General features: G+C 41.7%; 1 protein-coding gene across 1 annotated transcript in view; it reads left to right on the top strand.

Moving 5' to 3' along the window:
• Positions 1-3164: 3164 nt before the first annotated feature.
• Positions 3165-20863, top strand: part of FGF13 (fibroblast growth factor 13) — a 464387-nt gene continuing 446688 nt past the window's right edge. Inside the window, exon 1 of the mRNA XM_032475825.1 lies at positions 3165-3441. The gene's annotated coding sequence lies outside the window, so the exon portion shown is untranslated. The remainder of the gene's footprint in view (positions 3442-20863) is intronic.

Genomic DNA, 20863 nt, shown 5'->3' with positions numbered 1-20863 from the left:
AATCTCTCAGTCATTGTTCCCCCTTCCTTGCTTGTTTATTTGAAATGTATGTATTGAAGAAACGAGAGACCAGGAGCGTGTTCCTCTGTGTTTTCCTATTGTCTAGGGTAACAGCTAGAAAAGAACCAAAACTTAAGCAACATCGGGCAAATGAATGAATGACGGAGTGCAGAAGCATGGCGGCGTCAGCCTGGTGCCGCACTTGGATGGGCTTTCCACTTCTCAGCTGCCTTTGCTGTGGTCCATCCAGGGAATAGTCCCCACCTCATCCGTCCCTCAGTCTTCTGGTCGGCAACGTGGAGCGGCTCATACCTGCCTCCTGCTCCAGTTCCTCGGGAGGTTGTGACAAAGGCTGGGATTTTAAAAATAAAGCCTAAAACAGCTTTGAGCAATTGGTGCTATAAATACCAGAGGAGGAATTCTATTATTAAATGTCCTTTGTTCATAGAAGCTGCAGGCAGAGTGGTAAGGTTGAGAAGGAGAGCCCCCCTCCCCTCTGTCCTTTTCCCACTGCTTCCACGAGTGTGGCCACTGGAGCGGGCAGGGCTGGGGCAGGCCCCGGCGCGGGGAGCCCCAGGGCTCCCTGGAGACAAGGCAGCCCTGCTCTGGCTGGGACAGGCCTGCAATATCCTGTTCCATCCCGGCAAAAATAGAATAACAGGAGAATGCGAGGACCGAGGCAACTGTTCCTGTTTTGAAAAGTGTCGGAAGGATGTAGCTACAGGTGGGGGTAAATGGCGGCCCCTCGGAGTGAAGCCCAGCCAGGAAGTTGCTGGACCTGCTCGGTGCCGAGCTGAGATTTGGGCTGGATGCCTGACAGCACCTGTGGCCCCAGGGTCTGTCCCATCAGGTCACTGGTGACAATGGAGAACTTCTTGCCTGGAAATTCTGCACGTGTTTAGGAGTCAATTCGTTTTCATTTCGAACAAAGAGATCAGAGAAGCTCTGATGACTGGCCAAGAACTACTCCAGGGAAGTTCAGAGCCAGTTAGGTCAAGTTTCATCCTCCCCTGGTTCAGAGAGAATTCCATTCGGGAGCCAGCCACCCTGCTGTATTACTCTGGCCTGGGCAAGCAGCCAGGAAACAAAAGAGGGGCCTTGCCCTTTGGGGCATTTTGTACGTAATTCCAGCGGGGGCTCTGTGTGAGGCTGTGTTGAGTACTTTCCTCCCTACCAGCCCCCCCTTTTTATTGGCATTTGTTGAAGCCAATACCTCTGGTCTCTAACAGATGGGGTGTGCACATCGGGGGTGTGCTCTGGGAATTACAGTGACAACAGAACATAGGAGTCTGCAAAATGAGCAAACCACTAGGAATTTTTAAAGTAAATTTAAAAGTAATGAGGGCCTACAAGTCCCCATATGTGAAGTGGGAAGTTTTCAGTTTCAGCCTTTTCTGAGCTTTCTGTGGGCCTAAAAGAGGAGCTTATTTTGGAAGTGGAAGAAGTATGATTTTTTTCCTCATCAACTCCGAAGGGGTTGAACTGATTTAGCTCGAACTATAAAAAGACGAAAAGCAAATGTGCCCTGGTACAAGATTTCTGTGTGGAGCAGAGTGGAAGCAGCCAGAGGGGTAAGACCATGAGAATCTCGTGCCTGGAAACCATACTGTTTCAGCTGATTTTTCAGATGCCCGTTCGAGGGGCTTAAGGCTAAGTGTGGGCATGGGGTTCTGAGTCAAATAGGCAATTCATTCTAATTTTTTTTTTCTAATAAGAGGTTACTAGAAGCTTATGGGAATCTGAAATTCTTTTTCTAAATATTCATATTTTATATAAAACTACCAGCAGAGCTAGGATTTTCATATCTGTTTAACTAATGAATTTAACCATGTATTGACCAATTAAAGAGGGACATGGTCTAGAGTGGTTAAGAACGCAAACTTTGGAGATAGAGAGACCTAAGTTCATACCCCAGCTCTTCCCCTTACCAGCCGCTTCAACTTGACACTGAGCTTTGCTGCTGCTTCAGTAGGATGATGAATACGGAATAGAATATTCCCTGACACATGATGAACACCCCCAAAACAGTGGTTATAGTAGCAGCCGTCATAGTATTTATGAAATTGGGGTGGCCCAAGGGCTTACCTTTGTGTTCTTTTCTACCAAATCCTGTAGCTCATTGTTTTTCAAACAAGTGAAATTCGATGGTGACCAGCAGTAAGAAATACATTTCATGGAGTGATTGCGTTCATAAACCCATAGAAGAAACAAAAGTTTCACAGAACAATATTCCCCCTTACTGTGTGCAATGCGCTCTATTCTATCCCATTCTTTTTTACTCTGTTCATTTTATTTCTTGTATGCTGATCACAACCCACTAAGTAGCTTTCACTGCGGTAGAATGGGTCATGGCCCACAGTTTGTAAAACACTCACTAGATGAATCTGGGAAAGGCAGTTAGCACTCTCAGGAGCCCAGAAAGCTGTCTTCTGAATTAACACCTCTGGCCAAGTTTTGGATCCAAAATAAATGTTCCCCATGAATTATCTTTCCCATTAAAACTACCTCTTAGAACAATGAATGACAGCTGCGAAGGGACGAAACACCAGCCCTCTTACTTTCACCCCAGGCCTGGCTCCTGGATGATGACATTCTTTTCTAGACCCTTCTAGCAAGTCCAGGCCAAGATCTGGATTTCACCTGCAGGACCTGGTATGCACTTGGGAGTAGAAGTGTGTGTGTGGGTGAGAGAGAGAGAGAGACAGAGAGAGAGAGAGAGACAGAGAGAGAGAGAGAGAGAGAGAGAGAGAGAGAGGTGTTGGGTTGTAGGAATTGGGGAAGAGAGGGAAAGGACTGCCAACTTTTCAGTTTTTCCCTCTGATGTCATCTACCTATCAAGTTTCTGCCAGGTTGGAGGGGAATGCCCACTCCCCTGGGGAATAACACTTTCCTTTCCAAAGGATCCTCCTGCGGAGATGCCTGAGACGGTGAGAAAGAGCCAAAGCGCCCCCAGTCGCCAGCTCTTTGCTCCACCTCCCTGGTTTGTTCCCTTCGCCTTGACAGAGCCTTGGTCCAGTAAGATGATCTGACCACAGCTGGTCTCCTACACTTAGAACAAGTTGGAAGCAAGAGAACTTGGGGAAGGAATTTGGTTTCACTAAAAATAGCTGCAGTATAGACCCTGTGACTTACCACTCCTCAGAACAGTCTGCTATGAACCGCAGAGGGTCCACTGACCCCTGCGATCACTTTGGACTATTTGCTTGTCTTGCCTGGAGCCCTTGAAACCAGGAGGGGCTTAGGGAGCTGGAGGTGCTTTGGCTCAGATGCAAACTCTTGCAAATCTCAGACACGCACCGTGATGATATGACCAAGAAGCTTCCTCCCCCCGGGAGCGCGTGACCATTGGCAGTAATTACAGCGGGTCCCTTTAAGAGTTTGGTCCATGGTGGGATCTTGCTTGTTCCTCACCACCAGGCCCGTTGCATCTCCCTTTCTCAGGTAGGTGAAATCAGACTGGTTGGGGGAAATGTTTCTGGAATTGTGATCCTCTTGGGTAACGCCGACCCAGGTTTCCTCGGCCTGGGGCAGGGAGGCAAGTGCCAGGGTAGGACATAGCTTATGACTCAAAGTCTGCATACATGCTCCCAACACACTGATCAAGCCGCAGTAACATTGGGGAACTGTTTTTTCCCTTGCACCCGCCTACCCCAGAGCCAAGGTATTAGCTGGCAAAAAAGCACCTCAGATGTTAAACTTTAACCCTTTCTCAACTTCTCTACCTAGAGTTGCTTTTTTTTTTTTTTTTTTTTTTTTTTTTTTAGGTGCCTTGTCCTTCCTTGTCCTGTTACTAACTCTGAGAAATTGAACTTGGCTCAGGGCACTGGTGATGCGTGTTTGCCTCTTCTGTTGTACAGTGACAGAGAGTGCTAGGAAGCCGTCTAGAGCAGGGATTCCTACAGCGGAACCAGCCCCAGTGCACAAAAGACTCGTTTGGATTCCATTTCCTCCCTGCGATACTCCTCTCAGGACTCATCTCTGATTTCTAGCCTGTTTACAGCAGTGGGCCTTGAGGAAGGAGTTGGAATTGAAGGGGAGCTGGGAAGTTCTGGGGGTCAGGTTAGGAGCCCTCGGAGAGCAAAAAAGCTGCCTCGGCTGTTGGAAGGTTAAACGCTAACAACTTCTTGCTTAAAGTTCACTTTTGAGCATTTGAAAATCACGAGGTACTATGCCAGCATTCCAGCTTGCCAAACCAAGGTGTTTGCATGAAAACGAAGAGACACTTTAGTAACAGACATACATACTTTAAATGAAAACTACAATCTTAAAATATTATGTGGCTGGAGGAAACAATTCTTTAGACTCAGAATCATCTGCGTGCATTTTGTAGAAGAATGGATTACTGACTGGTACTTGAACGTGATATCCCTACTTTTTTTTTCCCTTTCACCCATCTTTGAAGTAGATGAGTGTCTAAATAACATAAACTTAAAATCTTAAACCTAGAGGAAACAGCTTGGAAGTCGCATCTAATCAATATTGGAGCATGAGTTGGGTTGAGTGACCACCTGGCCCATAGCGATTGTTGCTTCAGTTTCCCCTGTGACTTCAAAATGGATACATGGTGGATACTTCCATTTTGAAGCCAGGGCTCTATTGGCGTCACATCCTACTAGCCCTTTCTCCTTTCCCATCATACTTTAAGGTTCATTCATGTTGCTGCAAAGCTAGATAAAACTAGAAGGTTTTGAATTCTTTTCCCCCTGTTGCCTTTGTGCAACCATATGGCATCATTAGTACCAGGCGCTGGTCTTACTGCCCAAACATATTGTGACATTTGACTGAAAGTTGTCAGGGGTTTTGCATTCAAACTGGGTATTCATTTTATTGAAATGCTCTAGAGAAAGCGATTTGCTGGATGTTGCCCATAAATAGCACACTTGTCTAGTGCTTTGAACAAATGACTCCACTAATAAAATCTCCATGAACAAACAACTTTTCAGGAATGCATTTGTCAGTAAAGCAGTGATTCCGGAACTCCGTTTTATGAATCAGTGCCAGGCTGGCTGCCCAGGAATCACCTGGAAAGATTGTTTAAAAATGTAATTTCGGGGCCACATCTGTGGGAATTCGGATTCCAAAGGTCTGGGAGTGGAGCCCCACAACCTGGACTTTTAACAAGCCATCCTAATCATTCTGATGCGTGGCCAGATTTGGGAGGCACTGTGAAAGTCAAAGTTCTCCTGTTTTTGTTTATTTATTTGTTTATCTCAAATCTCTTCAGAATAAAGTTCAAACTTCATTTGGCATTCCTCAGGCCCTCCGCGTTCCAGCCCTAGCCCACCTTTCCCAGCTCATCATTCCTCTTGAACCACCAGCTCGCCCAGTCACATTGAATTAGCCGCGATTTTCTGTTTTGCTTACATGCCCGGGCACTTTACTAATGCCTTTGACTGCTGTGTCTGTCCTGACGTTTCTGCACACCCACATCTGCCCCATTTCTTGCGGTCTGTATTTCAGCGTGCATGAGAAGGGCTCTGAGGGCTTCGTTAAAATACCAGATCCTGAGGTGCACTTCTGGGGATTCCGATTCAGCAGGTCTGGAGTTCTTTGGCACCTCCCAGGGTCTGATGCTGCCACGCTTTGGGAAACACTACATCTGGCTCAAATGTCATCTCTTTATAAAACCACTTCTCCAAGCATTCATGCTTCTCCACTCCAGCTCCCATAGCATTTGGTTTATAGATCATAATTTAATCCTTCACTCTTTACCTTTTGTTTGAATTATTCCTGTACATCATGTCCCTCACTCAACAAACATTCCCTGAGTGCCAATATGAAAAGTATGTATCTTTCCTCAGGAACCCATGCTCCTTGGGAAAAGGAATCTCTGTCCATTTATCTGTGTAAACACCTTGGGCATGAGTGTGGAGTGTGTCAGTGGGCATCGTAAAGTTTAAATCACCTTGCAATAGATGAGGATAGAACCTGTCCCAAGATAAAGCTTTATTTCTCCTAAAAATGTGGATGTGAGGCAGATCCTTTCTGTTTCTGTGCCCCAAATCTGAGATTTATGCACGAGAGCGGGATCTGAGAAGGCTTCGGTAGTTGGGAAATTGCAGAGCACAATGATGACTGGGTTCCAGGAAATCTCTTGACTTGTAGGATGGGAAAGCACCTGGCATTTCTAATGCAGTAGTTCTGCCATAAGGGAGGGATGAGCACAGCACCCCGGGGTGCAGAGGAGGGACAGGAGATGGTGATGGAGATCTACAGGGGCTTCACTTGCGGCAGACTTCCCTGCTTTGCCTTACCTGGTGTAGTGACTGCAGCTCCTCTAGAATTGTTCGTTATTGAAATGCTGTGACTCTTTAATTATGTGTAATTTACTTAAACACATATAAAATTATGTAAAAAAAATATAACCCATATTACTAGCCTAGTACATATCCTTCCATTTGTCTATTCTCATATAACTATATGAAACATGCATATGTGCACATATATACATGAATATATGTTTTTTATTACAGATTATTTTCTAAAAATTATGTCGTGTTACTTACACATTGCTTTTTTATTGAAGTATAGTCAGTTTACAGTGTTTTGCCAATTTCTGGTGTGCAGCATGTTTCAGTCATACATATGCATACATATATTTGTTTTCATATTCATTTTCACTAGAAGCCATTACAAGGTATAGAATATAGTTCCCTGTGCTATACAGTATAAACTTTTGTTTATCTGTTTTATATAAAATAGTTAGTATCTGCAAATCTCAGACTCCCAATTTATCCCTTCTCACCCCCTTTCCCCCCTGGTAACCATAAGTTTGTTTTCTACATCTGTGAGTCTATTTCTGTTTTGTAAATAAGTTCGTTTGTCTTTTTCTCTTTAGATTTCACATATGAGTGATATAATCTGGTATTTTTCTTTCTCTGTTTGACTTACTTCACTTAGGATGACAACCTCCAGGCCCATCCATGTTGCTGCAAATGCCATTATTTTATTATTTTTATGGCTGAGTAGTATTCCATTGTATAAATATAACACTACTTCTTTATCCAGTCATCTGTTGATGGACATTTAGGTGGTTTCCATGTCTTGGCTACTGTAAATAGTGCTGCTGTGAACATTGGGGTGCATGTATCTTTTCAAATTAGAGCTTCCTCCAGATAAATGCCCAGGAGTGACTTACACATTTCTGTATCTTATTCTTCTTTCCATTTACTAGCTACATGACCTTAGGTTCTCTGGGCTTCAGTTTCCTCATCTGAAAAGTGAGGATGATGATAGTACTTATCTCATAGGGTTCTTGTGAGGATTCATTGAGTTAAAATACATAAAGCACTTAAAATAGTGCTATATATGAGTATTTGCTATTATCATTATTACTATTATTCTTATTTAAAAAAACCTACAAGTCATTTGCAGTTGCTTCATTTCATTCTTTTTAATGGTTGCACAGAATTTTGTGATGGAGAACAATTTAGTCATCCACTCAATTTTTAGTGGACGTTCACTTTGCTTCCATTTATTTTTGTCACTAAAAAGCAACATTGCAAAAAAAAAACAAAAAAAACCCTTGTATATATACCCTTAGCTGCACTTTTTTTCCCTCTGGGCCAGATTCCCAGGAATGGAATAGCTAGGTTGAAGTATGTATTTATATTATTTTACATTTCATTAAATGTTGCCATATTGCTTTCTAAAAAGGGTGTAACAAATGCACAGTTCCACCAGTAATATACGGGTGTACACCTTTTCCTGCATTCTCCCCAACAGTTGGTCCTTCTGCTTTTTTAAAATTTTAATAGTCCTGTGAAAAGGGTCATCTCATTGTTATTTTAACTTGAGTGTCTCTGACTCGTGAGTTGGAGCATCTTTTTAAAAAATTGTTGGCTGTTTGGATTTTCTTGTTAATAGCTCTTCACATTCTTTGCCTTTGTTTTTGAAAGGTTGTTTTTCCTTGTCAATTTGTAGGAGCGCCATGTATTCTATTGCCATAAGCCCCTCAGCTATTCTCTGTGCAGCTGTTTCCAATTTCTTGTTTTATTGATTTCAATTATTGTACCTTGTGCCAAATTTTTGAAAAATTGTATAAAGTCACATTTCTTTTATTGCTTCTGGGTTTTAAGGATTGGTTAAGAGGCCTTTCCCACCCCTAGGTTGTGTGTATATTTTCCTAGATTTTCTTGCAGGACTTTTACTGCTTTTCTATGTAAATATTGTCTTTACCTGGCAACTATTGATTTTTGGCATAAAATTGAGGTCCAATTTTTTATTCTTGCAAATTAATATCCAGTTGCATCTGTATTGTTCATTAACAATCCATCCTTTTCCCACTGAAATGAAATGCTACCTTTGCCATGTACCAAATGCTTATATATGGGACTTAATTCTGCATTCTCTATTTTATTCCTCTGATCTAATTGCCTATCATTCTCATGACACTACCGTGTTTTGATTTGATTGTGGTGACTTTGGATATATCTGATATCTGGTTAAGAGATCCCTCTCATTCTTATTTTTCATGGCTATTCTAAGGTTTTTATTCTTCCATGTAAGTATTAAGATTATGTATATAGGTCTTCCTCAACTTATGATGGGGTTATGTCCTAATAAATCCATTACTGAATGCATTTTCGACTTAAGGATACTTTCAACTTACGATGGACTTATCAGGACGGAACCTGAAAGTTGAAAATATCCTAAGTCGAAAATGCATTCAATACACCTAACCTATTGATCATCATAGCTTAGCTTAGTCTACCTTAAACATGCTCAGAACACTTATATTAGCCTACAGTTGGGCAAAATCCTTTAGTACAAAGCGTATTTTAAAATAAAGTGTTGGATGTCTCATGTAATTTATTGAATACTGTAGTGAAAGACAGTGGTTGTCTGGATGCAGAATGGCTGCAGGTTTATCGGTGGTTCACCCTCATGATCACCTCGCTGACTGGGAGCCGCAGTGGCTGCTGCTATCCAAGATCGCAAGAGAGAATATTAACTGCATAGCGCCAGCCTGCAAAATGATCAAAATTCAAAATAGGAAGTACAGTTTCTACTGAATATATTTTGCTGTTGCATAATTGTAAAATCACAAACTCATAAGTCAAACCATCATAAATGGGGGACCATCTGTAAAAACAGGTTCCCTCTTTTTCCCTTGAAAAAGTATGCTGGGAATTTAAATTGGAATTTAAAAAAATAATGTTGATTTGGGGAGAATTGAAATTTTATGATATATAGTCTTATGATTCTTTAATTCGTTCCCTTTTTCCGATTTTGTTTTATGTCCTTCAGTAAGTTATTCTAATTTTCATCCTACTGGTCTGATGCTTTTCTTGCTATATATGTTTTCTTCATTATGATGAATATAATTTTTCCCATTTTCACTTCTTGGTATTGATTGCTTGAATAGAGAAACACTATTTGTTTTGTATAGTAACCTTGTATTCCTTTACCATACCAAATTCTCTAAATAAGTCCCACAGATTTTACTAGAGTGTTTTGTTTGTCTGGCAGTACAGATATACCATTAGCAGACACAGAAATAGATGTATTTTCTGATATTTAGTTCTTTCTCTCTCTCTTTTTTTTTTTGTCCTTTGTTTAAGCTAGAATCTCTAAGGCAATGTTGAAATAAATAGGGATGAGAGGCATTCTTGTCTACTTCTGAATTTTATTTGAACAGGTCAGTGTATTGCTATTTGGGATAGTTTTTGGCATCCATTTATGGTAAACAGTCTGTATTATTTTAAGAAATACCCTTCTAATCCTGTTTAACTTAGAAATGTATTAGGAGTGGAGCTGAATTTTATCAGGTGGCTTTTAAGCCTTTCTTGATATCATTATTCATATAGTTTTCTTCTCTGATTTACTGATGTAATGAATTATGTTGATAGATTTGCTGATACTGAACCTCCTTTGCATTTCCAAATGTAATCCTATATGTCAGTAATTTCTGTGAAACAAACCAGCCAGAATCTTAGTGACTTCAAAAACAGCAATCATTTCTTCCTGCCCATGTGTCTTCAGCTTTGTTGGGGTCTGGCTGGTCTAGTCTGGGCTCTGCTTGTCGCTATAGGTCTGTTGGTCTTTTGGGGCTGCTTTGTTTCAGGTTGCGGTGGTTGGAGCAGCTCTGCCCCAGGTGACTCTTCTCCTCCTGCTGAGGCAAGCAGGCAGGCCAGGCTCAGCTCGAAGTGACTGCAGATGCATAGGAGGTGGAACTGCCTAAAGCCTCTTAGCTTGGGCTAGGAAGTGGCGCCCTTCTACCTCATCTAATTCTCCTAAAGGCATTTGGCTAACCCCAAAGTTAAGGGGCAGGGGAATGTATACCATGATGGCAAGAACTCCAAAACCACATGAAAAAGTTCTTGGACACAGAGAGGGGCAAATGTGGGGGCCAATACTGTAATTCACTACTCCCCATGTAGCCATAATTTTACTTTATTGGAAGATCACTGGTTGTCTTTGCTAATGTTGTGTTCAAAATTTTAGCATCTTCATTTTAAAAATGAGTATTTATAGATTTTTTGTAGCCTCCTTTGTAGATTTGAGTATTAAATTTAGATTGGCTTCATAAAAGAAGAATTAAGGGGGTTCCCATTGACCTGTTCTATAGATAACCCCAGCAGCTTTCTCCACTGGAGAAACCAGTGCTCAACACAGCCCTAGTAGACGCCTTACTGATTTTGCTGGATTTTTCCCCTGCAGCTATTTGTCTTCATTAACATCAGCCACCTGAGTCCCTCTCTACTCCCTCCGTCCTGCTTCTGCCTGAGCCCCGAATTCACGCAGGCAGCCAGCCCAGGCCTCTGTGGCTCCATGAGTGCAAGACACAAACCCACACCTCCCCCAACACACACACATAGCTGACGCACACCGCTGTGTGTGCTCTCAGGGCCAGACCCTTCAGCCGTGCACTTGCACATGGCTGGCCTGACACCCATCACTAGGTTTCATTGCTATGTGTGCACCTGTGGCAGTACCCTACAGCCATGGAAGTGCAAGGCCCCTGCAGCTGCTTATGGGGCGCCTGGATCTGGCCCTGTCTCCTGTTACTGGCCTGCACCACTAGACTCACCTGCAGCTGTACCCACCATCTGTGCACCTGTATACCCCCAGCCTTTCTCCCAACACTGGTCTCCACTGCCGTGAGCCCATGGTGAGACCCAGGAGCCATGGTAGTACACACTGATAGACAGGGGTCCCCTAGTCCACTGCATCTGCAGTTGGCCACGGCCCTTGATGCTTGCCCTGGCCCTCAACAATACATGTGTATTTGCAAACAGCCCCTGCTACTACGCAGGTACCTGCAGCTGGCCCCCACAGCCAAGTGTGTGCACACCATTGGCTCTCACCACCACCACCACTGCCTGCCTTGCTCCCTAGCCACTGGATCTGGTGGTGCCACTGAGGACCCCAATAGCCCTTGTAGCCTCTGCAGGCCAGGTCCCCCACAGACTTGGAGCCTCTACAGGCTCCCCTTCTTGGTGCCTTGCATCACTAGACCTGGGGTCACAACACACTCCAACATGCCCCCACTGGCAGGTGAAGGTCTTTCCTTATTGAAGTTAGTCCATAAAGTCTGGAAGAGGTGACTACTTCTTCAGATACACAGATACCTCTGCAAGGCTGCAGGATTCACAAAGGATCAGGGCAATATGACTCCACCAAAGGTACACAATAAATTTCCAGGAACTGAACCCAAACCAGTGGAGCTTTAGGAATTACCTGACAGAGAACTCAAAATAATTTTTTCTGAAGATGCTCAGAGAACTACAAGAGAACACAGGTAACTTAATGAAATCAAGAAAGCAATAGAAAAACAAAATAAGAAGTCCAAACAATGATATAGAGAACATAAGAAGACACAAAACAAAAGGTATTTTTGTATGTGATTGAAGTTAAGTTGCTATCAGCTTAAAATATACTATTATAGCGATAAGATATTTCAAGTAAACCTCAGGGTAACCACAAAACAAAAATCTATAATAGATACACACAAGAGAAGGAATCAAAGTTCACCACTATAGAAAATCATTAATTCACAAAGGAAGACAGCAAGAGAGGAAGAAGGGAACAAAGGAAAAACAAGAGCCAGAAAACAGTTAGCAAGATTGCAGTCATAAGTACATAAGTAACTATCAATAATTACTTTAAAGGAAAATGGGTTAAATTCTCCAATCAAAAGGCACAGAGTGGCTGGATGGACATAAAAACAACACCCAAGTATATACTGCCTGCAGGAGACTCACTTCCGTTTCAAAGACACACATAAGCTCAGAGAAAAGGGATGGAAAAGGTTATTCAAAAAGAGAACAGGGGTAGCTATACTTATATAAAACAAAATAGACTTTAAGTAAAAAACTGTTAACAGGAGACAAAGAAGGTCATTATATAATGATAAAAGGGTCAATTCATTGAGAAGATATTATAATTATAAATTTATATGCAGCCAACATCAGAGTACCTAAATATATTAAGCAAATTTTAACAGATCTGAAGGATGTAATAGACAATACAGTAATAATAGGGGACTGTAATAACTCATTTTGAACAATGGCTAGATCATCCAGACAGGAAATCAATAAGGAAAAACTGGACTTGAAATATACTTTAGAGCAAATGGACCTACAAGATATATACAGAACATTCCATCCAACAACAGCACAATACATGTTCTTCTGAAATGCACAAGGAACGTTATCCAGGATAGATTCAATGTTATATCAGAAAACAAGCCTCAGCAAATTTAAAAAGATTGAAATCATACCAAATACCTTTTCCAACCACAATGGTACGAAAAATGGTATGAAAACTAGAAAATTCACAAATATGTGGAAATTAAACAACACACTCCTGAACAACCTATATGGCCAAGGATGAACTCAAAAGAGAAATCAAAAAATAATTGGAAACAAATGTAAATGGAGCACAGTATACGAAAACTTACGACATGCAGCAAAAGCAGTTGTAAAAAGGAAGTTAGTGGTGGTAAGTGCCTACACTAAGCATAAACGAAGACCTCAAATAAGCAACCTCACTCTATGCCTCAAGGAACTAGAGAAATAAAAACAAACTAAGTCCAAAGTTAGCAGAAGGCAGCAGATAGCAAAGATTAAAGCAGAAATAAATGAAATAAAGAGCAGAAAAAACAGTTTAAAAAAAGGTCAATGAAACTAAGAGTTGTTTTTTGAAAAAATAAAACTGACAGATTTTTAGCTAGATTCACCAAGAGAAAAAGAGGACTCAAATAAATAAACTCAAAAATGAAAAAGGAGACATTACAACTGATACCACAGAAATACAAAGGATCACAAGAGACTACCAAGACAATTATATGCAAACAAATTGAACAACCTAGAACAAACGGATAAATTCCTAGAAACATGCAAACTATCAAGTATGAATCATGAAGAAATAGAAAATCTGAATAGACCAGTAACAAGTAAGGAGATTGAATAAGTAAAAAAAACCTCCCAAATTCTAGACACAATAGCTTCACAGATGAATTCTATCAAATATTTGAAGAAGGATTAATGACTATTCTTCTCAACACTCCCAAACTCATTTTATAATGCTGGCACTACCCTGATACCAAAGCCAGATAAGGATACTTCAAAAAAATGAAACTATAGGTCAATATCCCTGATGAATATAGATGCAAAAGTTCTCAACAGAATACGAGCAAATTGAATTCCACAGCACCTTGAAAGGATCATGTATGATGATCAAGTGGGATTTATTCCTGGGATAAAGGATTTCTCAACATACACAAATCAAAAAAATGTGATACACCACATTAATGGGATGAAAGAAAAATTATGTGACCATCTCAATAGATGCAGAAAAAGCATTTGATAAAATTAAACATCTTTTCATGATTAAAAAAAACTCTCAACAAATTGTTTATGGAAGGAATATATGACAAGATAGTAAAGTCCAGATATTACAGACCTACAGCTAACATCATACTCAGAGGTGATAGGTTGAAAGCTTTTTCTTTAAGATCAGGAATGTGACAAGTGTGCCCACTCTCACTACTTCTATTCCACATAGTAGTGGAAGTCTTGGCCAGAGAAACTAGGCAAGAAAAAGAAATAAAAGCATCCAAATTGGAAAGGAAGAAGTAACATAGTCTGTATTTGCCAATGACATGATCTTGGGTATGGAAAATCTTAAAAGTGCCAGTAAAAAACTGTTAGAACTAATAAGTGAATTCAGTAAATTTTCAGAATGCAAAATCGACATATAAAATTAGTTGCATTTCTATACACTATCAAAATTCCAGTGGCATTTTTCACAGTAATAGAAAGAATCCTCAAATTTGTATGGAACTGCAAAAGACCGTGATTAGACAAAGCAAACTAGAGAAAGAAGAAAGCTGGAGGCCTTACATGTCCTGATTTCAAATTATATTACAAAGCTATAGTAATCAAAACAGTATGACATTGACATAAAAACAAACACATAGATCAATGAAACAGAATCGAGAGGCCACTAGGGAGACAAGACTACTAAATGGAGAATGGATAGTCTCTTCAGTAAATGGTGTTGGGAAAACTGGATATCCATATGCAAAAGAATGAAATTGGACCTTTATCTTAGATCACTCACAAAAATTAACTCACAATGGATTGAAGTCTTAGTCGTAAGACCTGAAATTGTAGAAGTTGTAAAAGCTCCTAGACATTGGTTATGGCAATGATTTTTTGGATATGACACCAAAAGCATAGGCAACAAAAGCAAAAATTAGTAAGTGGAACCACATTAAACTAAAAAGCTTCTGCACAGCAAAAGACACAATCAACAAAAATGAAAAGGCAACCAACCTACAGAATGGGAGAAAGTATTTCCAAACTGTGTATCTGCTAAGAGATTAATATACAAAATCTATAAAGAACTTGTACAATTCAATAGCAGGAAAAAAAAGAGCCAATTAAAAAACAGGCAAAGGATCTGAATGGACAGTTTTTTGAAGAAGACCTACAAATGGCCAACGGGTACATGAAAAGGTGCTCAGTATCACTAATTATCAGGAAAATACAAATCAAAACCAAAATGAGATATCACCTCACATCCATTCAAGTGGGTATTGTCAAAAAGACAAAAGATAACAAATGCTGGTGAGGATGTAGAGAAAAGGGAACCCTGGTACACTGTTAACAGGAATGTAAATTGGTACAATCACTGTAGAAAACCGTTTGGAAGCTCCTCAAATAATGAAAAATAGACTTACCATATGATCCAGCAATTTGACCTCTGGGTATATGTCTGAAGAAGTGAAATTACTATCTTAACGTGATATCTGCATTCCCATGTTCACTGTAGCTGTATTCACAATAGGCAAGACATGGAAGCAACCTAGGTGTCCACTGATGGATGAATGGATAAAGAAGATTGGTATGTATACACAAGGGAATATTATTCAGCCATAAAAAGAAGGAAGTTTTGTCGTTTGTGACAACATCGATGGACCTTAATAGCATTATGCTAAAAGAAATAAGTCAGGCAGAGAAGGACAGATACTGTGTGATCTCACTTGTATGTGGAACATAAAAATGTTGAACTCATAGAAACAGAGAATAGCGGTTGCTAGGGGCTGAGGGTTGATGGAAATGGGAAGATGTCAGTCAAAAAGTACAAAGTTTCAGTTATAAGATGAAGTTCCAGGGATCTAATATACAGCATGGTGACTGTAGTTAATAATACTATATTGTATATTTTAAAGTTGCTATGAGACTAGAGCATTAATATTCTTCCCATAACAACAGCAACAGTAAAATAGTAATTATGTAAAGTGAAAGCTGGGTTAACCAGCCTTATTTTGGTAAATATTCAGAATATATACATGTATGAATTCATAACATTGTACAGCTTAAACTTACACGATGTTATGTGTCAATTATATCTCAGTAAAGCTGGAAAAAAGGAATGAAAGGACTTTCCTTTTTTTATGGCCAAGAGTAGTTTAAATGATATTAAAATTGCTTGTCTTAAAAAAAAAGTTAAATTAAAACAGATGAACCACTCTGTTATAATGACTTTTTCAATGGTAAGTACTCACTTTTTCAACCTCTTTTCTGATAACTGACCTACTCATCACTTTGTGTTGTGTTAATTTTGGTTTCTAAAAAATCATCCTTCTTCTCTAGATTTTCAAATTTGCTGTTGTAGAGTTTAGTGTAGCATCATTTTATAATTATTTAAATTTTTATGTGTACGTTTCCATTTTCAGTCTTGTCTTTTTCCTTAGTGAGACTTGTAAGCGGGTTATCTGTTTTATGTGTGTTTTCAAAGAACAATTTTGGGTTATTTCATTAATTCCATCTTTTTGTTGTTAAAGCCTTTTCCTAGTTCTTTTTAGTTTAATTTCTGGTTCTTTCCCACAGACCTCAAGATGAAATCTAAGTTCCTTTATCTTTGCATCTTGGTTCATTAATACTAAAGACATTTAAGAATATAGTATTTTTTCTGAGTAAGGCATTTGCTGTGCCAAGTAGGTCTTAGAATAAAATGTTCTTTTAAATTGCTTTCTAGATAGTTTGTAATTTTACTCTTGATCCAGTGGTGTTCTAGGAGTGTTTTTCTTAATTTTCAGTTACTTTTTGCATCTTTTATTTATTTAAATTTTATAGCTGTTATGCTCAGAAAATCTCTTTTCTATTATCTTTAAAAAATATTACTGCCTTTCCTCTTCTTCTAGAAGACTTATTATTCTTCAGGATCGACAAGCCTCTAACATTTTCCTTCATGAGTTCCCTCTCTTGGTATTTTCCCGACTTTGTGCTCTGTGATTCTTCCACTTTCTCTTCCAGGTCCCTATTTGGGGCCTCAGCAGTGATCATCCTCTCCTTCAGTTCATCTACTGAACTGTTTAGTTGGGGAATAACATTTTGTACTTCCAGAAAGTCTCTTTTTAGGCTGCACTTGAATCTCTGTGTAAGCTCCAATTTTGTTGTTACACCTGTCATGGTTGTTCAAGTTGGCATTGGTCTGTCCCCCCATTGGTTGATTTCTTTAGGCGTGCATTGCTTCATCAACCTTCCTCTGGGTGGGGGTTCCTGGATCCACAGAGATGATTATCAAGTATTTTGTTTGTCACCAGCTCATTGCGGTCCTCTCGTGGTGGAAGGGGTCTCTGAGAGCTCCGTAAGGGCTTGGAGGCCCTCAAGTGGTGGGAAATTAAGTACCTAAAGGAAGCTGCCCTCTTTGCAGGTCTCCTGGCAGAAGCTCCCTTTACACGGACCTCATCTGCACCTTTACTTCATCCCTTCTTGGCCCCTAGGAGGCCTGGGAGACAGGGAATAGAGACAGGTCTGGTATTGTTTCCCGATCTCCTGGTCTCCTTGGGCCGGGCCTTTCTTGGGCTGCATCCAGTTTTGCTCAGCACTCAGGAGAAAGCTGGGCCACATTTCTTCCTGCCGAGACTCCCACAGTGTCTAGGACTTCCTCCAGTCTGCCTCTTCTCCACAGACCTCGGCAGCAGCCTGGAGTTGGGAATGGAAACAACCCATGCTTAGGTCACCATCTTCCCAGAATCTTCTGTGGTCTCTAAAGAAAAAGAAGAAAGGCCTGTGTATGACTGGACCTTTGTTAACAGTACTTCCCAGGGAGCCATGTTTAATAACACGGAGCTGGTGATGGGGCTCAGCGTGGAACCTGCGTCCATGTGGGCACAATCGTGAAAATAGAACTACTGAAATATTGCAGTATGAAGGGGTTTACACACACACACACACACACACACACACACACACACACACACACACACAAAGTGGGAGGAGCTAGGAGAGTGCACGTCCAGAAGGTTCATGCCAGAGGATCAGATATCTCTAATGACTCACCTTGAAGCCTTGGAGGAGGCGAGGAAGCCAGAACTCAACTGGGAGTGTGAGAAGTCACCAGGTCTTGCTGCAAAAGGTGACCGGGAAGCGGAGGCTCATAGAGAAATGTGTGAAGTCGCTCTGTCGGATTGTCACGGTCTCCCGAGAGCAGTGACTTCCGCTTCATCTCCACCTTCCGTGTCTGTTTCTCCCAGTGGCAAACGCTAACCTGGAACCAGCTGGGGAAGGGGCTTCTGGGTAACCTAATTCCTGGCCTTGGTCAAGGGTGACAGTGGAAGCTGAGCTGACCACAGACAGTCGAGCACAGTCCCCCAACAGGAAGACCAAAGAGGAGCAGTGGAGGCTTGTGGCCGTGACAAAGAGGCCTCTGGAGAGACTCCTCTGCCTTCGGTCCCAGGGCCACAGCTCTCCTGACTGCCTGCTTTGATGTGGCTCTCACAGATGTCCCCTCCACTAACACCAAACCCAGAGCATCACTCACTCACTGGTCATGGGATTCTTCCAGAATCCCGTGGCCCATGCCAACCTGTGCCAAGACTGGTATGTGAGCCTTCTTGACTATGTCAACATCTGGCAGTGCCAAGTGTGTAGGCTTTTGCAACAGATAGGCCTGGTTCAAATCCTGATAGTGCTGCCCACTAGCTGTGGGAACCCGAGCAGGTAAATTGCTCTTTCTTGGCCCTTTTCATTATTTATCAATGAAGGGAGACCATATCAAACTTTAAGGACAGTTGCGAGAATGAAATGACAATTTCTATAAAGCGCCATATATTAATTGCCTCTCCTGGTTTTGGTCATTAGTCTTGCTGCCTTGACAAGGCTTCCAGGGCATGCCTACAGAGGAGAAAAATGATGCTGTCGCTTCTTTCCTTTCAGAGTAAGTGGGGACTCTCAGAGGGACCCCTCTTTTGTTGGCTGAGTGGCAGTGAGGCAGATCTCCTATCACTGATCTGAGATGCTCTCCCCCAGAAGCAGACAACAGTAGGTCCTAACCTTGCAGGCTGGGTGATGGAGGGAGAAGGGAAGCTTTATGAAACACAGTGGAATAAAAATGGAGAAAAAGTAATAGGGAAGAGTCATCCTAGACCCTGGTAGTGGAAGACGGGATGAAACAGTGAAAGGAAAGTAACACTGCACTGGCAGGAGTGGATGGGAGGAGAATGAAGAACTCCACAAGTGGTAAACTGAGTACAGGAAGTCACTTAGAGGAGACCATAGTTAGCCAACCGTGTGATGGATATCGTCACTCCAGCTATGTGCCAGGTGCAAATCCATCCCGTGCCAGGTAAAACCACACCAACTGGGTTACAAATGGTCTCCAGTAAAGGGGAGTGAAGGTACAAGTGTCTCATCATTAGAAACCCAACTTGGTATTTCTTGACCATCTGCAAATTATCCCTCTTTCCCTGAAATGTCACCATTATGTACAGCGCCAGCTGGGTATCAGGGCTCTGTGGGCAGGTTTAAATCCAAGCCCCAAACCCTGGCACTCCAAAGAAGACTCCAAGCAACTTCCCAAAAAGACAGGAAAGTTGGAGGCAAAAGGCACAAGTGACCCAGTGATAATCACTTAAACCATCTGAGGAAGAGGAAGAGTCTCGGAATCTCCCCTTACCTAAAGCTCCGGCAGACCGATAGGGTTGGAGAGAAAAAGAGAAGGCACAGGCTGGGATCTCTGAGAGCAGGTGGAGTTCGTGGTGGAAGATGTCCCTTAGGAATCAACAACTGGGAAAGGAAGAGAGGGGAGGGAGAGGGGGGATTTGGGCGGAGGGAGAAGTTGAACTGTGATGCAGGCCCAGTCAATGACTTGGCCAACCAGATGGGGAGCTCTGGAGTGAGTGCCCTCTGTCAGACAGGCTGCATTAATTCCAGTGGCCAGGCCCCTCTCACTTGGGTGTGGGCTGCCCCAGGAAGGACAGGGCCTCCGGTGAGGTCAGGGTTCTGCAGCTGAGGACTGACCCTGGAAGAGCTGACATCTCGAGGCTTCCCCTGCCACTCTCCCTGCAGCTCCATAGGAGGTCCTTTCTGGAAGGGGGATTCATGTGCCCCGTGGGCTCCCTGTCTCCCACGCAGGGGGTCAGGAATTGACAGAAGACAAAAGAAAGCCCCATAAGCCCTGAGATCTCTGTTCTTGCTCTAATGCTTGGCTTTATTTTAAATAAAGAGAAATTTTAGAAACACTAATTATTCTGTAACTTCCACAAAATATGCAGTGTCCTGGAGCAGGAAGAGCAGGGACTTTGGAAACAGAAGGTCCTGTTTGAGCCTCAGTCCTGGGTGTACCTTTTTACTGCAATCTTGGCTAAGATGTTTCACCTCTCTGAGCTTGTTTTCTCATTTGGAAAATGGAGATAATAACAGTTATTCATTCAGAGGGTGCTTTGAGTATAAAATGGCATAGTCTGGATAAATATTTAGTGCAGAGCAGGACATCTAGTAAATTAAATAAACAGTATTACAGTGATGTGCCTTTGATGTGCCAGGCATGATGTGAACTGTGCGGTGGGCATGGGGGCAGTGCATCTCAGGAGAGTTTAACCTAGTCCTTGTCATCCAGGAGTTTACAGTCTTGTTGAGGGTTCAAGATATAGGCAAATGGAAGTGTGCTAACAACTTTCTACTCTATCCAAGAATTTCGCAAGAAATAACATTTTTCTGCCTGAAGTATTTGCTGTTAGTGTTGCAGTAGAACCACTCGAATGGAGGCAAGAGCAGGATTTGAAAATCTTCTGGAAGCTGACCTGGGCCGAAGTCTTTTGTGTGTTTTTGCTGGGAGAGCCGGTGCTGCCCAGTGACGTTCCTTGTTGGGGAGTGAGAGTGAATCCTGGAACAAGCTCTCGCTCATTGTTTCCTCCTTCATGGGAGAAGAAAGGGACAGAACATTTAAATTCCTGACAGGCATCCCAACATTGCACTACCATGGTCTCAATGTGCGATTTCAAGGCAGAAGATCATATATATGTTTGGTGTAGATTGGAAAGGTCTTAGTGCTAAGCTGTTTTCGGATAAATCATTACATCTCTCTGTCTTACAACTTTCCCCTACTCTAAAGACCCTTTCTGCTC

Source organism: Camelus ferus, chromosome X (assembly GCF_009834535.1).
Source record: "Camelus ferus isolate YT-003-E chromosome X, BCGSAC_Cfer_1.0, whole genome shotgun sequence".
In the NCBI taxonomy this organism is placed as follows: Eukaryota; Metazoa; Chordata; class Mammalia; order Artiodactyla; family Camelidae; genus Camelus; species Camelus ferus.
The sequence above is the reverse complement of the archived record's forward strand: the minus strand, read 5'-3'. Positions and strand labels throughout refer to the sequence as shown.